Source organism: Oryctolagus cuniculus, chromosome 7 (genome assembly GCF_964237555.1).
Source record: "Oryctolagus cuniculus chromosome 7, mOryCun1.1, whole genome shotgun sequence".
Taxonomy (NCBI): domain Eukaryota; kingdom Metazoa; phylum Chordata; class Mammalia; order Lagomorpha; family Leporidae; genus Oryctolagus; species Oryctolagus cuniculus.
The window spans coordinates 67,043,724-67,060,595 of NC_091438.1; the positions used below are offsets into that span (position 1 = coordinate 67,043,724).

Consider the following 16,872-nt stretch of genomic DNA (forward strand, 5'->3'; position numbering starts at 1 on the left):
CAGACTAAAATATTGAGAGAAGCTATGGCCATGACAAAGGAGAAAGACAAATAGACAAGTGACCAATATTTACTAAAAGTGGAGGCAACATAGGAATAAGGAGGTACTTGAGAAAATGCACTGAAGATGTATATGATGGCAAAAACTAATCATAGATTTCAAAAAATTTATGCATTAAACAAATTCTTATATTTAAACATTTCCATAAATTTGTTGAAGTATCTCTTACTGGAATTTGAAAGGAGAGGTAAAAGAATTTTAATAGATTTCCTGAAAAGCAAAGTGTCTACATTAGGTCTACTTCAATTGCTTGAGTTTAGATGAACAATTTCAATAATACTCATTGACTGTTGATACAGTTAGGCAGTGCTGTAATCTCTTCACATGTACCAGCTAATACCTAAGAAGCCAAAAAACGAAATGCTGTTGTGATCCCTTTCTTTTTCTTTTTAATATTTATTTTATTTATTTGAAAGTCAGAGTTACAGAGAGAGGTAGAGACAGAGAGTCTTCCATCCGCTGCTTCATTCCCCAGATGGCCGCAATGGCCAGTGCTGCACTGATCTGAAGCCAGGAGCCTCCTCCAGGTCTTGCACATGCAGGAGCCCAATGTCTTGGGCCATCTTCTACTGCTTTCCCAGGCCATAGCAGAGAGCTGGATCGGACGAGTAGCAGCCAGGACTAGAACTGGTGCCCAATATAAAATGCGGGCGCTTCAGGCCAGGGCTTTAACCCACTGCGCAACAGCGCCGGCCCCATCCCTTTCATAGATAAGAAAATTGAGGCAGAGAAGGACTGAATAATTGGCTGTTAGTAGCAGCTAGGTTTTTAAATTAGAATGTCTGACTTCAGAATTTTTGCTGTTAACCACAATGCTATTAGGGCTCCTGGTGTGTAAATGTCATCCTCCTTCAAGATATTGCATTTCCAGAAATAAAACTTACAATGTTTTCTTTATTAAGAAGAAGTTTGTTTTCAACCTCAGTGTTGGCTATTTTTTAAAGTCAGTGTAAGAAAGTTAAAAGGCCTGAGATTCAGACTAGGGATCTTCACTTCTTACTGATTTTCCTGCCTTCGGTAAATGATTTAATCTTTTCTCCTCATTGTTTATTGTTTAATTGCCTGTTTCCGATGTTTCTTGGGAGAGCTATAAAATTAAAGACTTGACATTGGGTAGACATTACATTTGGCAGTTATTTTTATTTCTGATATCATTGTTGTCATTTTTGCTGTTACTCTCAAATGCTGTTGACTAACTGATATTAGTCTTAGACATTTTTTCTCACTGGCGTATTAACTCCATAAGAGCATGAATTCTAAGTTGTCACTGCCTCCAATAAGGTAGCTGGCATAGAATAATGCTCTGTGAGTATATGAATAGAGGGTTACTAAGCATAGCTCTGCCTCTACTTAGAATTGTTATACCTATGGAATGTCCTTTTCCTGAATTCAGTACATAGCTCCATTTTTTCAAGATTTATGGTTACAGATTTATCCATACAGTGTATCTACTATCTTTTTCAAGACTATGAGGTGTATTATTTTTCCAAGTGTGCTTTCTCTTTCTGTTTTCAGCTAATCAGAAGCATAAATGTTTTCCTTTGAATGCCCCCAGAATTTACTTGTGGATACGTGGGTACAAAATTAACAGAGGTGAAAGTAGAGAAACAAAAGTCTGCTTCACATCTATGGGCATGATATGCTGTGACAAGTTGCTTTATGCATTCCATGCTTTCTGTCACCAACAATGTCAAGTTTACTGGAGCAAGGAGAAAACAAGGAGAACCCTCTTGATTAATTCAAGGCATCTGGTCAGCTTTAATAAAAGGAGACAAAAATAAATTGAAACTGTGAAATTGATCCTATTGGCTTTTAATTCAGAAAGATCAAGAAATGAACCCTTTACCTTGTAAGCTACAAACAATATTTTTAAAAAGGTACTAAAACAAATCATGAGACATTTAAACATTAAGATAACCTTTTTGGCTAGTTTAATCCTTTCCATTGTGACTTCTTTAGCATATTCTCAACTTTAATATGTGTTGGTAGAATAACCTATTATCTGAATAACATAAATATTTTTATTTCTAAACCAAAAGTAGGAATAATAATGACATTAGCAATAAATTAGATTAGTATTTTGGAAGCAATGGGTTTTTTTTCTTATTAACTCATTTAAAAGTTATTTAGAATAGAATTAAATATAAAACTAAAGGGAAATTTGAAAAGTTTAACAAATTGACCAACTTTTAATGCCATGAAGATTTTTGCCTATTTTTGTTAAAGTATGCAAGTGCTAAAGTAGTGATTTCACAGTAATGAAAATTCCATTTCTGTAGCACTTGTATCTTGGCTGGATATTTACAATCTTCTTCCCACCTCCCCCAGAGTATATTGCGTAATAAAATGGAATTTCCAGACAGAAGTTGGCTTTTTACTGCTTAATGTATATTGGAGAAACCATCTCCTCCTTGTACTCACAGATAATTATATAGTATTGCTTCAAAATATGTCTGTGTTTGAAATTCTATTTTTATATTTCCCTTAAAGCCGTTTGTAAATGAAGTCACTTAATAGCATGATGCTTTATTATTGTGTGTGTGTATGTGTGTGTGTTACAGTCTGCATAAAAACTATACAACTTGATAAATGAGAAAAGCATGCAATGAATGGATCTAATCAACTCCTGAAAAACTACTCAGAGGAGTTTCCACATATCATAAAATCAGAGCTTCATTTACATAATTCCTCTGGACACATACATTGCTTATAAGAGTAGGTTCTAAGGAAGTCTAAACTCTTTTTTCTAATTTGTCTGAATTTCTCTATTTGTTGCCCATAATTGAGCACATTGGAGATTCATTGATTTGATACCTACTATGTCAGGGCACTGCACAGGATCTTCATGAACTCCCAAGCATATATTTTTCCTAAAGGGCCTCTCCTTTGAGGCAGCCTAGAATCCACCTCCCATGAGATGAGCTCATGACAGGACCTTCTACATAATAGTAAAAAATTTGAGTTTCATCAAATTCAATTGAAAGTAACTGTATTACTTTGAAAATTTATTCCTATTCATTTTTTTCAATAGGTATTCAATGAGAATCTACTAGTTTTCTTGTCACTATTCTGCCTTCTGGGCATAAAGTAATAAGTTTCTATTGTGAGGAAAATGCCTTTACTCAGTGGGTGTTTCAGTTGGGCTCCCTTACCATTTTTGACTGTGTCTCTCCCTCTTTAAATGTGTTCAAATATGTATGTTTATGACATGGTGAAAAGTGAACTGGATACAAGATATGATACCCTAAAATTACCCCTGATAGGATACAGGTTCTCTAGAGATATTAGTTTTTATCCCATCAAATTCTATTCCCTATTGAACACACATACTTAGGTAAGACTGTTTCTCAGATTTCCTCATTTTTGATGACTTTGACAGCTTTGAGGAGTCAGATATTTGTAGACCGTACTTAATTGGGATTTGGCTGATGATTTTTTCATGAGACTGGGGTTACGGTTTTGGGGGGAGGAAAACTACAGAGAATAAGTGTAATTTTCAAATCATATCAAGATGACATACTATCAACACATTATCATTGCTGATATCAGCCTTGGTCATCTGGCTAAGACAAAATTTGTAAGGTTTCACCACTTAAATCCTGAACAGCCTGCACTTAGATGTTATTTTCCACCTCCTTGGGGACAAAATTTTGAATTCTCTCCCATTTGTTTCTGTAATTTTTAATATCAAAATAAATTCATAGTTATTTATTTTATAGTTTGAGTTATAGCCCAAAATTACTTTATTTATTTTGTTCAAATTATTCCAGCCCTGGTCCTTTGACAATCATTCATTTTGCTTATGTACTGCTTAGACATATATATATATGTATATATACATCATTGTTTATGTTGTCTTTTCCTCTTGCTGTCATTTTACCTTGTGCACTATAAAATTCTCCAGACTTATTGTGTCCTCAATGCTACAACCAGTTATTTTTCTAAAAATCTCTGGTTCCTTTTGTTGAAGAATGATATTAGAAACTAAGGGCTATGGTGTGCTCAGAACTAATGTGGCATGCTTGCTTCTTTTCCCTCTCAGCAAGGAGTAAATATATGTATAGTGACCCAAATATATGCTCATATGTGTATTCTTATATTTGTTTATTATATTAATTTAATTTTAGATTTGTTATTTCTGTGAGTAGCAAAATGTGTTAGCTGTAGCACATACTGAAAATTTCTAAATACAAGATATCTCTTAAGCTGCATATATAATTTAATCAGTTTTTGCTGCTGTTAAATTCTACAAGAGGGTTATCAACAGATGGAATGCATCCTACTTTATATATACTCTGAAATTGAGATATTTACAACTGGTCATTTCATATGCTAGGTTTTGGAATTTGTTGGGATTGATTTCAATATGCCTATTAATTGTGGATTATTTGTAATGGTTGATGGGTTTTTTAATATTTATTTATTAATTTATTTGAAAGTTAGAGTTACACACAGAGAGAGGAGAGACAGAGAGAGAGACCTTCCATCTGCTGGTTCACTCCACAGTTGGCCTTAATGGCCAGAGCTGCGCCAATCTGAAGCCAGGAGCCAGGAGCTTCTTCTGGGTCTCCCACATGGGTGCAAGGGCCCCAGGACTTGGTCCATCTTCTACTGCTTTCCCAGGCCGTAGCAAAGAGCTGGATCAGAAGAGGAGCATCCAGGACTGGAACAGGTGCCCATATGGGATGTCGGCAATGTAGGCGGCGGCTTTACCCACTACGCCAGGGTGCCAACCCCAGTGGATTTATTAAAATAGGAACATATTCCTAGAAGCCGAACTGGAGATCAAGATCCAGCTTCACATGATTTACTAGATGAAGCTGATAGGAAACTATCTGAATGGAGAGAGTGAAGCAAGATAGGAGGAAACCAAAAGGGATAAGCAGAGATACAGCCTTGGGCAGAGGCCTTCAGTGCCTGAGCAGCAGTAGGAGGGCTCTGGAAAATGAAGTGCACCTTGGGAAGTTCTTCCCTTGAGGCATAAGGCCCAAGATTCTGTTAGTCCTTAGTGAAGATTCTTCTGTTGGTCCTTAGTTAATTACTGTGAACACCTTCCTCAGGGTTAACTTTTAGCTTCAGCAGAGGACAGCTTTTTTTGGAAACATAGGGCAGCTGTGAGTTTCTACACACTAACACTACAAACCCAGTAAGAGGAGACGGTGGGCCATCCCTGTGTGTTTTATAATACATGATTTTACAAGAGAATAATTAGTTATACAAGGTGGAGGAGATTGGCTATGAAAGGATTAGTAGAATGTGCATTTTAGGCAAAAGGTGCAGCTTACTTTGCACTGAGATGAGAATTTGCTTGGTATATGTAAGCAATGACAAAGTGGCGGTTGAAAAATGGAAATTCATGAAGAAAGAAAATACAGGAGAATTCATTACATCCGAGGGTGAGGGTTGCGGATTATACAGAGCAGGCCTGGCCAAACTACAGCCTGCAGATTGCGTTTGACCCATCGTGTGTTTCTATTTGGTTTCCAAGCTAAAGCAGTTTCTATACTATTAAATGTTTGGTGTAAAATATCAACAGTAAAATAAGATTTATGGTACATGGAAATTATATAAAATTCAAATTTCAATATCCATAAGCAGTATTTTATTGGAGTACTCACTCTTGTATTATCTATGACTATTCTCACCCTAAGGGGATAAAGTTTGGCAGTTATTAGGAAAAATACTTAGCCTTTTACAGCAAAAGTTTGCTAGTTTCTGATATAAGCATGGGTAGATTTGTAGATTATATATGTAAAGAATGAGAAGCCATTGGAGGTGCTGGAACAGAGATTTTATGTGAAGTGATGATTGAAAATCTAATTAGTTTATGGAGTCAATAATTTGTAGGTGAGACTTTTCCTACAAAAGGGCTCTATATCATTTAGAATTTTTAATATTGTAAATGACAGATAGTCTAACCCATGTTGGCTTAAGTAAGAGTTTCTCAGCCTTAGTGATATTAATATTTAAGTCCAGGTAATCTTTTGTCCTGTGGGGCTGTCCTGGGTGCTGTTGCAAGTTTAGCAACATACCTAACCTCTCCCCATTAAATTCTAGTAATATCCTCCCACTCCAAACCCTCAGTTGTAAGAGACAGCTCCGTAAGAGCTGTCAAATGTTTCCTTAGGGACATAATCACTGACAGTTCAGAAATATACATTCAACAAAAATTAATACATTATTTTAAAGTGTGAGCTGATACGAGGCTCAAATTCTGCTGTTGGATGCATATCTTTCAGTATCTTCTTTCAGTGTCAGAATGGCAGACACTCTAGGCTTACATTATCACACTGATCAATTCAAAGAAAGAGATCCTTGTCTTTCCCAGAAATCCCACATGGAGGGATCAGCACTGTGGCACAGCGAGTTAAGCCACCGCCTACGACACCTGCATACAGTATGATTGCTGGTTCCTGTACCAGCCATTTCACTTCCAATCCAGCTCTTGGGAAAACAGCGGAAAATGGCCCAGGTCCCACCGCCCACATGGGAATCTGGGATGAAGCTCCTGCTCAGCCCAGCTGTTGCAGCTATTTAGGGAATGAACCAGCAGGTGGAAGCTCTCTCTCTGTCTCTATCTGTAACTCTGTCTCAAAAAAAAAAAAAAAAAAAAACACATACATTAAAAAGAGAGAGAAAAGGAGGGAGGGAGGTAGGAAGGAAGGAAAGAAGGAATGAAGGAAAGAAAGAAATCCCACTGAGGATGTATCGCATCATGCCAGAGGGCTCTAATTGATTACTCTTTCATCCTAACATCATCTCTTACTGATTTATACAAGTCAGGACACCAACAGAGCTAAGAATGATCAGGAAAACAGAAGTAATGGATTCTAAGGAAGAAATAAATAACTATTCCTTATTGGTCTGAAGAGAAAATCCATTTGGAGAGCATTTAAAAGAATAACTTTGTAGTATACTTATAATTTACTAAGATAGATCTTGAATCACATTTTCTCAACATTCAAACACAATTATAATTATGTGGCAATAACAGATATTAGCTTGACTGTGGTAACCATTTAACAAAACAACAAGTTGTACATCCTAACTACAACTTTTTAGATTAAATAATATCTTAGTAAAATTGCAAAAATTTTTTTTTAAAAAAAAGCTTTATTTTACTTATCTGAAAGGCAGAGTTACAGAGGAAGAGAAGGAGAGATATATAAAGAGAGCTCTTCCATCTAGGGCTTCCCTCCTCCAAACGGTTGCAACATCCATGAATGGGCAATGCTGAAGCCAGGAGACTGGAGCTTCATCTAGGTCTCCAACGTGGGTGCAGGAGTCCAAGACTTGTTCCATCCTCCACTACTTTCCCAGGTGCATTATCAGGGAGCTGGATTGGAATCAGAGCAGCCATGACTCTAACAGGCACCTATACGGGATGCCACAATACTGGACTCCCAAAATAGAGATTTTCTAAGGGAAATCCCAGGAATGGTAATAGAGAGGGAGTTACTAGACTCCATTGTCTAGCATGCATGTAACTGTAGCTCATCACCCATCGGTGCTCGGAGACTTGTATTATCTACAATTCAGGTCAATAATATCCCACACAAAAATGCAACAAAAGTAGTACATAGCTAAAGTATAGGGTTTTGAGGAAAATGAATGCATATTAACATATAACTTATTTTCCAAATTAGAACATTTTTGTTCCCTGAAAATCATTATTAATTATTACGTCAGGGTACTCAGAAAGTCTGAAATACATAGTCACTTTCATTATCACTCGTTTAGTGTCCGGTGCTTCAGGGTTTTTCCTCTTAGTTCCATATTTCCTGTTTCTACATATTCTCATAATTATTCCTATAAATAGCCTACTACACCTTTTCCTATAAAAATAAAGGTGATTAAAATACTAGTACAGAAATTGCATATAGAATTCAGGTTAAAATGCAATTTTTTTGTGCTGTGATTCAACAAAGAAAAGTATGGAAATCAAATACATATATTTATAAAATTACAACACCTGTTGTGAGGGTATTGAAACCATGGGGTCGTTTCAGGAACTTCTAAAGAGCCTGGGAAAAAAGTCAGGTTTGGGAAGCAGGAGATAGAAAACTAACAATGTTGCTAAACTAAAAATTGAAGGTAGAATCAAAGTATATACACCATATTCCTGGAGGCAGCAGAGAGATGACCCTCCAGAGAAGCAGAAAAGATAATTTTAGAATCCATGTAAATAATCCTCAATTCATGCCCAGCTTGCCAACAAAAAAGATATTTTATTGATATGCACTACTTTTTGCCAGACTTAATATGAAAAGGTTTGTGCCATAAAACAGACATGTTCTGTGAACCACAGCCTTTGCAGACTTTCAGCACCAGACAGCTCATTTGGCCTAGGCTCTTTAGGTCTTTTCCAGAATGCTTTAGGGCTGAGAAATTGTGCAAGTTCTTGAGGTGATAAAAAAAAAAAAAGACTAGAGAAAAAATGATGGTGGTGTCATGGGGATTGGGAATCTTTGCTGCAATTAAGAAACCATAAACTTTGAAAATGCATTCAGGAGTCTCTCTAAAACATTTTTCTCAAGTTACTTGCTAAATAATATTTTAATGTTCATCTCTGTCAATCACATTAACTTTTTCTTAATATATAGTTTAATATATATCAAACATGGATGAAAATAGAACATAGGGCATAGATAGAAGATATATTCTATATAGTAAGAACTAACTTAAAGAACAGCTGCAGTTGATTTGGTATATAAGTAAGAGATTCCTACACTACTTACATATTTCAAATGGAACCAAATATTTGGATAGAATTCCTTTAACTTCTCAGGTTCTACCTTCAGTAGTGGAATAGGAAGTCTGTTAAAATGAATACTACATAAATAATACTGAGTACATGTTAAGGCAGGCACCTACTGCACTCTGGGGAGGTCGGTATAATTTTGAAATACAAGCTCTGTGCATAGTATCTGCACTATATTATAGTAATCAGAGGTAGGAAAATCTAAACATAACACATAATACACAAAGGATCTTAATGGTTGCTGTTGCAGAAAGGAGGAAAGAGGTTTCAGTCGGAAGAAATTAAATGAATATAAAATGCTACAACATCAGAAGCCATACAGGAAATAAAACATAAAATATATATGAGGACCATATGAAAATTTCAAGATACAGGTGAAATAAAGTTCGAGAAAATGTAAAGGCATTTTTAAGAAACTCCTGAGTAATTTCAAATATAATCATTCAAAGAGATCTTTTACCTTAGGAATGTGGTCTTAAGCAGAGGCTGAATACCTTCAAGAACGCTGTGGTAGATGCTGGATAGATGAGATGCACTCTGCTATATTCATTTCATCTGGAAGCTAAAGAGCTTAGGGGTAGATTTTTAAAGGATTGAAAAAAATTAATTTTGTTTCTAACATTATGAAAGTAATCTTCTTTTTCATTTTTGAAAGTTATATTCTTTATGATTTCAAACATTGTAGAAAAATAGATGATAGATGATAGATAGATACTCTTTTACTGGGTTATTTGTTTTCAATATATATATAGTGCGTATTCCAAGAAATGAGAAAGTACCAGTACAAATTATGGCATATACAATTTTAGGGGTAAATTTTTGCATCATTTTTAAAAGAATAGTATCAAATGTGGCATTACATTTGGATCAATTAAAATCTTGTTTGCTTGATTTGTATAGTTTCTTTTCTCCAATTATAGAAGAGAAACAAAGATTTGTACTTATAGGAAAATCAAATAGTCTATAAAAGGATTTAAAATCACTTTATCCAATTTAATGTGGTTGTAGAATCATAAAGATAAATAAGAGACTCTCAAAACATACACAAGTTAGCCCTGTGAGAAAGTATCAAGCTAGGAAAATGAGGAAGTCAGTTCCCATACTATCTCTGCTATGAAGCAATCAACACACCACTTGTTGTAGTTCACTATCTACTTATCTATAAGGCAGTTGGATGCCCTCCAGATTGTTTCTAGTTCTAAACTTAAATGATTTCATTAAAACTTGTATGCTCGATTAGAACTGAAATTTTCTATTGTGTATAAGAAAGTCTAAAAAAGAACTAGAATGTCTTACTTTAAATGTCAAAGTAGATAACTTCAAAAAGGAAAGAATGACTGGTTCACACTACAGAATGGATGAAACTTGAAAACATATTACATCAAAGAACAAAAGACCAAGGATGATACCATTGATATGAAACATCTAAAAGTAGGAAATCTACAAAGACATAAATTATGTTATTAGTTGTTTGAGCTAGGAGAATGGAGAGGGAAGAGGAGTACCTTCTAATGGGTATATGGTTTCTTTTAGGTTTAATGAAGATGTTCTAAAGCTAGATTGTGATGATTCCCACAACTCCACAAATACACTATAAGCTGTTGAATTGTTAACTTCACACGGGTTGATTGTATGTGGTATATGAAATTTCATCTCAGTAAAACTTTTTAGGATGATAGCTACAGTCTTACATAAAGCTATTGCAAGGCAAGTTCAACAGAATGTTAACATCATGAATTCATGGATTTGTGCCACTTTTGTGTATTGATGAATTCTCAGTATTTGCCTAACACAGTTTCGACATTCAAAAAAATATTTGCTAACTGGTCTTGTGTTAAATTAGAACAAAAGACAGATGGCTTCACACTTAAAGTCATTTTCAGGGTGCTACATTTTCACTTACGTTTCTCTTCTACAATTGTCAGTAGTCAGCAGTGCAAGACAAACTATCTTCCCAGTCTTGTTATACCAGGACTGTTGGTTTCCTGTGGGCAACAATCCAAACTTATGGCTGTTATTGCTAGCCAAGGTAGGTGATGTGCTAGCTGAAAGAAGGCAGAGCCCTAAGACATTATATGCAACTCTGCACAAGAGGTCCTCTGAGGTTGTGATCAGCCCCTATTGTGGGAAACTCAAATAAATTGTCATTTCAGAGGCTTATGCAAAGTCTAGAAAGGAAGACATGCATTTCTATTTCCTGACTTCAATTCTACTTTTCTTTTACCAAATATGAAGAAATATACTTTTCTTCTGTCTCAGGTCAATAACTGTAATTCCACCAAAATGGTTTTCTCTAAATTTTTTTCCAGTAAGGGAAATCTGAAGGAGTGGATCCCATCTCTAAAGACTTTAATCCTATAGCTAGTCTCTTAAGAAATTCTGTTTGGGCCAGCAGTGCGGCACAGTGGGTTAAGCCGTGGCCTGTAGTGCCAGCGTCCCATATGGGTGACAGTTCGAGTTCCAGCTGCTCCACATCAGATCCCACTCCCTGCTAATGTGCCTGGGAAAGCAGCAGAAGATGGCCCAAGTCCGGGCCGTTGCACCCATGTGAGAGACCCAGAAGCTCCTGGCTTCTGGCTTTGGCCTGGCACAGCCCTGGGCATTGTAGCTGTTTAGGGAGTAAAGCAGTGGATGGAAGATTCTCTCTCTCTCTCTCTCTCTCTCCCTGTCTCTCTCAGTAACTACCTTTCAAATAAATAAAATAAATCTTTAAAATAAGAAATTCTTTCATCAAAAACTCTATGAACAGCATTTGGTACAATGATTAAGAGGCTTCTGTGGACAGCTGCATGCCATATCAGGGTGCCTGATTTATAGTTCTGACTTTACTTCTGATTACTGCTTCCTGCTAATGTGTACTTTGGGAGGTAGCAGATGATAACTCAAGTAGTTGGGTCCCTGCCATCCAGAAGGAGACTTGGATTGTATAATTTTCTCTAAATAATAATGAAAAATATGAAGAAGAATTCAATGAATGCAGATATTTTTACCAGTTGTTCAATTTTTGCCATATTCATTTCATATGTAGACATCACATATCTATGCACACCTGGTATTTCTGAGAAATCATGGATGTATATATTAGTATCACATAATGTGGGACTCATGACAGATTATAATATGAACAAAGGTTAGATAAGGCATATAATTACATGAAAGCAATATTTATAATTAGTATATACTAAATAATATGATATCCACCCATTTTACCATACACATCCCCCCCACAGAAACACATAATATATAAAAACTTTCAGAGGAGATAAAACATGTGATATTTGTCTTTCTGTGTCAGGTTTGTTTCATTAGCATAGTGATCTCCAATTCCATCAATTTTGTTGCAAAAGATTTCATTCTTTTTGATAATTGAGTAATATTTAACTTTGCATACACACCACATTTTTTTACTCCAACAATCCATTGGTAGAAATCTGGGTTGATTCCATAGTTTTGCTATTGTGAATAGTGCTGTAATGAACACAGATGTGCAGGTTTCTTTTTCATGTGCTGTCTTCATTTCCTTTAGATATATTCCCAATTGTGGGATAGTTGGGTCAAACGGTAGATCTATTAGTATTTTCTTAAGAATTTCTGTACCGTTTTCCATAATGGCTGTACTAAATTGTTTTCCCAACAACAGTGTGTTAGAGTTCCCTTTTCCCCACAACCATGCCAGCATTTTTATTTATTTATTTATTTTTACTTTTTGATAATAGCCACTCTGATTGAAGTGGGATGATACTTCATTGTGGTCTTTGGTTGCATTTCCCTGACTGCTGGTGTTATTGGACATTTTTCATCTGTTTGTTTTCATTTGCATTTATTCTTTTGAAAGATGTCTATTTGGATTATTTGCTCATTTCTAAATCAGTTTCTTTTGCTGTTGCTGAATTTCTTTTGTATTTTTTATATTCTGCATGTTAATCCTTCATCACATTCATAGTTTGTAAATATTTTCTCTCATTCTGTTGCTTTTCTCTTCACAATGTAGATTGTTTTCTTCCCTATGCAAAAGTTTCTTAGTTTGATATCACGATTGTTTATTTTTGCTTTCATCACCTATGATTTTGGGGTCTTATCCAACAACCAATTGCTTATACAGATGTCTTGGAGTCTTCTATGTTTTCCTCTAGTAATTTCATACTTTCAAATCTTATTTAGTTTTTTTTATACTTTCTGAGTTGAGTTTTGAATAGAGTGTAAGGCATGGGTCTTATTTTAAACTGCATATGTAAAATCAGTTTTCCCAACACCATTTATTAGAAGCATTTTACTTTCTCTAGGGTTTCTTTTTAGCAACTCTGTCAAAGATAAATTGGTTGTAAATGTGTGGATTTATTTCTGGAGTTTCTATTCTGCTTGCACTGTTCTATGAGTCTATTTTTATCCTAGTACCATGCTGTTTTGTTTACAATAACCCTGTAATATGTCTTGAAATTTGGCATTGTGATACCTCTTGCTTTTGTTTATTATTCAAAGTTCCTTTGCCTATTTGAGGCCTTTTATGTTTCCGTATGAATTTTAGGATTTTTTTTCTTATTATAAATGTCACTCACATTTTGATGAGATTGTATTCAATCTGTATATTGTTTTGGGCAGAATAGACATTTTGATACTATTAGTTCTTCCAATCCATGAACATGGGAGGTCTTTCCATTTGTTTGTATCTTCATCTAATTCATTAGTGTTTTGTAATTTTCACTATAGTATTCTTTCACATTCTTGGTTAAATTTTATCTCAAAGTATTTATTTTTATAGCTACTATAAATGGAGTTTCTCTTATAAGTTTTTTCTTATACTTTATTCAGTTTACAAAAATTCTAGTGATTTTTGTGAGTTGTTTTTCTATCCTGGAACTTTCCTGAATTCTCCTATCAATTCTAATAGTTTCTTGATGGACTCTTCTGGTCCCCCCATATATAAAATTGTGTCACCTGCAAACAGAGATAATTTGATTTCCTCTTTTACTATTTGTATACTTTTTATCTCTTTCTCTTCCTAGTGACTTTGGTTAAAACGTCCAAAGCTATTTGGAATGAGAATGATGAGAATAGACATCCTCATTTGGTTTCAGATCTTAGTGAAAAATACTTCTAGTTTTTCCCCTCTCAATATGATATTGTCTGTGGGCTTGTTATATGTAGCCTTTCTTGTATTAGTTATGTTCCTTCTATAACTAATCTGTTCAAGATTTTTTTATCATGCATGTATATTGTATTTTCTTTTTATTTATTGGTATAATCATGATTTTTATTCTTCATTCTATTGATATTATTACTATGTTTATTGATTTGCTTATGTTGAACCATTTCTGCATCCTTGAGGGTAAATCCCATTTGCTCATGGTGAATTATCTTTTTGATGTTTTGTTGGATCTAATTTCCTAGTATTTTGCAGAGAAATTTTGCATCTATTTTCATCATGGTTATTGGTCTATAGTTTTCTATTTTTGCTTGTTTTACCTTTGTCAGGTTTTGGAATTAAGGTAATGCTGGTTTCACAGAATGAGTTTGGAAGTATTTTCTCCTATTCAATTGTTTGGAATAGTTTAGAAGAATTGGTATTAGTTCTTCCTTAAAGAATAAATATTAAGACACTAAAATCATTTGGACTGTATCCTTTAACAAATGTTCAGTTGATCTAAGATTAATACTTTTAGTAAATTCTGGCAAGACAAGGGATAGACAATCAATAAAGTGAATGAAAAATTGACCTTGTTGCAAATTCCATTGGGATCACATAGATCATGAGAAGATGTTATGAATGTTATTAATATCTTTAATTTTTAAAATATATTTATTTATTTGAAAGGCAAAATTGCAGAGTTACTGATACAGAGGGAAAGAAATAGAGAGAGATCATCTATCTACCGATGCAATTCCCAAATGACCACAATAGCTGGGGTTTGGCCAAGGTTGAAGTGGGAACCAGGAACTCAGTCCAGGTTTCCCATATGAGTGGCATGTGCCCAAGCACCGAAGTCATCTTCTGCTTTCCCAGGCACATTAGCATGGAGCTTGATGTGGACAGATCAGTTGGGACTCAAATCAATATTGGAGTCACAGGTAGCAGCTTAACCTCCTGCAACACATCAGCTACTATGAATATCTTTCAGCTTTGGACTTAAAAAATCTACGTGATATTGACAAATGTCTAGAAAATATAACATGAAGTAGGAGCTTATTAAAAATAGATATATTAAGGTCTGGCACCATGGCTCACTTGGTTAATCCTCTGCCTGTGGCACCGGCATCCCATATGGACGCCGATTCTAGTGCCGGTTGCTCCTCTTCCAGTCTAGCTCTCTGCTGTGGCCTGGGAAGGCAGTGGAGGATGGCCCAAGTGCTTGGGCCCTGCACCCGCATGGGAGACCAGGAGGAAGCACATGGCTCCTGGCTTTGGATCAGCGCAGCGCCAGCCATAGTGGCCATTTGGGGGGTGAACCAACAGAAGGAAGACCTTTCTCTCTGTCTCTCTCTCTCAGTGTCTAACTCTATCTGTTAAATAAATTAAAAAAAGATAAATTAAATCAATCAAAGCAATAAAATACTAGTTATAAATTTCCCAACAAAAGTCTGTAGGCCCAGATGACATCACTGGTAAAATATTTCAATATTGAAATAATATACAAAACAATGTCTTCAAAATATCCTAGGAAGTAAAGTAAGAAACATTTCCTAATTTTACTAAGTCAGCTTTGTCTCAGAATCAAACCAGACATAAATATTTTAAAATTTATAATTTATCTCTTTTATGAATATAGATATAAAAATCTAAATAAAATTTTGCCAAACTAATTTCAACACTAAATAAAAGAAAAATAATAAAAAAGTCATGTTTTCTCATGATGGAATATTGGCTTAATATTTTATTAATTTTTTTGGCCGGCACCACTGCTCACTAGGCTAATCCTCCGCCTGCGGTGCTGGTACTCCGGGTTCTAGTCCCAGTTGGGGCGGTGGTTCTGTCCCAGTTGCTCCTCTTCCAGTACAGCTCTCTGCTGTGGCCCGGGAGTATAGTGGAGGATGGTCCAAGTGCTTGGGCCCTGCACCCGCATGGGAGACAGGAGGAAGCACCTGGCTCCTGGCTTCGGATCAGCACAGCGTGCCAGCCGTAGCGGCCATTTCGGGGGAGAAGCAATGGAAGGAAGACATTTCTCTTTGTCTCTCTCTCTTACTGTCTAACTCTGCCTGTCAAAAATAATTTTTATTAATTTTTTAAAAGATGTGTTTATTTATTTGAGAGGCAGAATTACAAGGGGCTGGAGAGAAACAGGGAGAGAGGGAGAGAGAGAGAGAGAGAGAGATATTCCATCTGTTGGTTCACTTTCCAAATGGCCTCAAAACCAGGGCTGGGCCTAGTTGAAGCAGGAGCTTTGAACTGGCATTTGGTTCTCCCACATGACAGGGGCCCAAGAACTGGGACATCTTCCGCTTTCCTAGGCACATTAGCAGGGAGCTAAATCAGAAGAACAGTCAAGACTCAAACAGTAGTATAGCACATGAGTATAAAAGGTGGTGGCATTATCTGCTACACCACAACGCCTATCCTGGCTTAACATTTTAAAAATCAACCACCTCACCACAGTAATCAATAAACAAAAAATATATGGCTTAAGGATTGAGAGGAGTAAATTAATTTTTTAAAGATTTATTTACTTGAAAGTCAGAGTTACACAGAGGAGAGGCGGAGAAATTTAGAGAGGTCTTCCACCTACTGGTTTACTCCCCAATTGGCCGCAATGGCCAGAGTTGTGCTCATCCCAAGCCAGGAGCCAGGAGCTTCTTCTGGGCCTCCCACGTGGGTTCAGGGGCCCAAGGACTTGAGTCATCTTCTACTGCTTTTCAGGCTAAAGCCGAGAGCTAGATCGGAAGTGGAGCAGCCAGGTCTTGAACCTACACCCATATGGGATGTCAGAGCCTCAGGCCAGGGCGTTAACCCACTACGCCACAGCGCCAGCCCCTTTTTTAAGAACAAATTCTAAAAATGCTACAGGAATATTATATTTAATGTTTAAATGTTGAATCATTATCATTCAGGTTAGAAACTA

General features: G+C 36.0%; 1 long non-coding RNA gene across 1 annotated transcript in view; it reads left to right on the top strand.

Moving 5' to 3' along the window:
• The first annotated feature begins 1,002 nt into the window (after positions 1-1,002).
• LOC138850407 (uncharacterized) overlaps positions 1,003-16,872 on the top strand; it is a 46,815-nt gene continuing 30,945 nt past the window's right edge. The window contains exon 1 of the long non-coding RNA XR_011390132.1: positions 1,003-1,077. This is a non-coding gene — a long non-coding RNA (uncharacterized lncRNA). The remainder of the gene's footprint in view (positions 1,078-16,872) is intronic.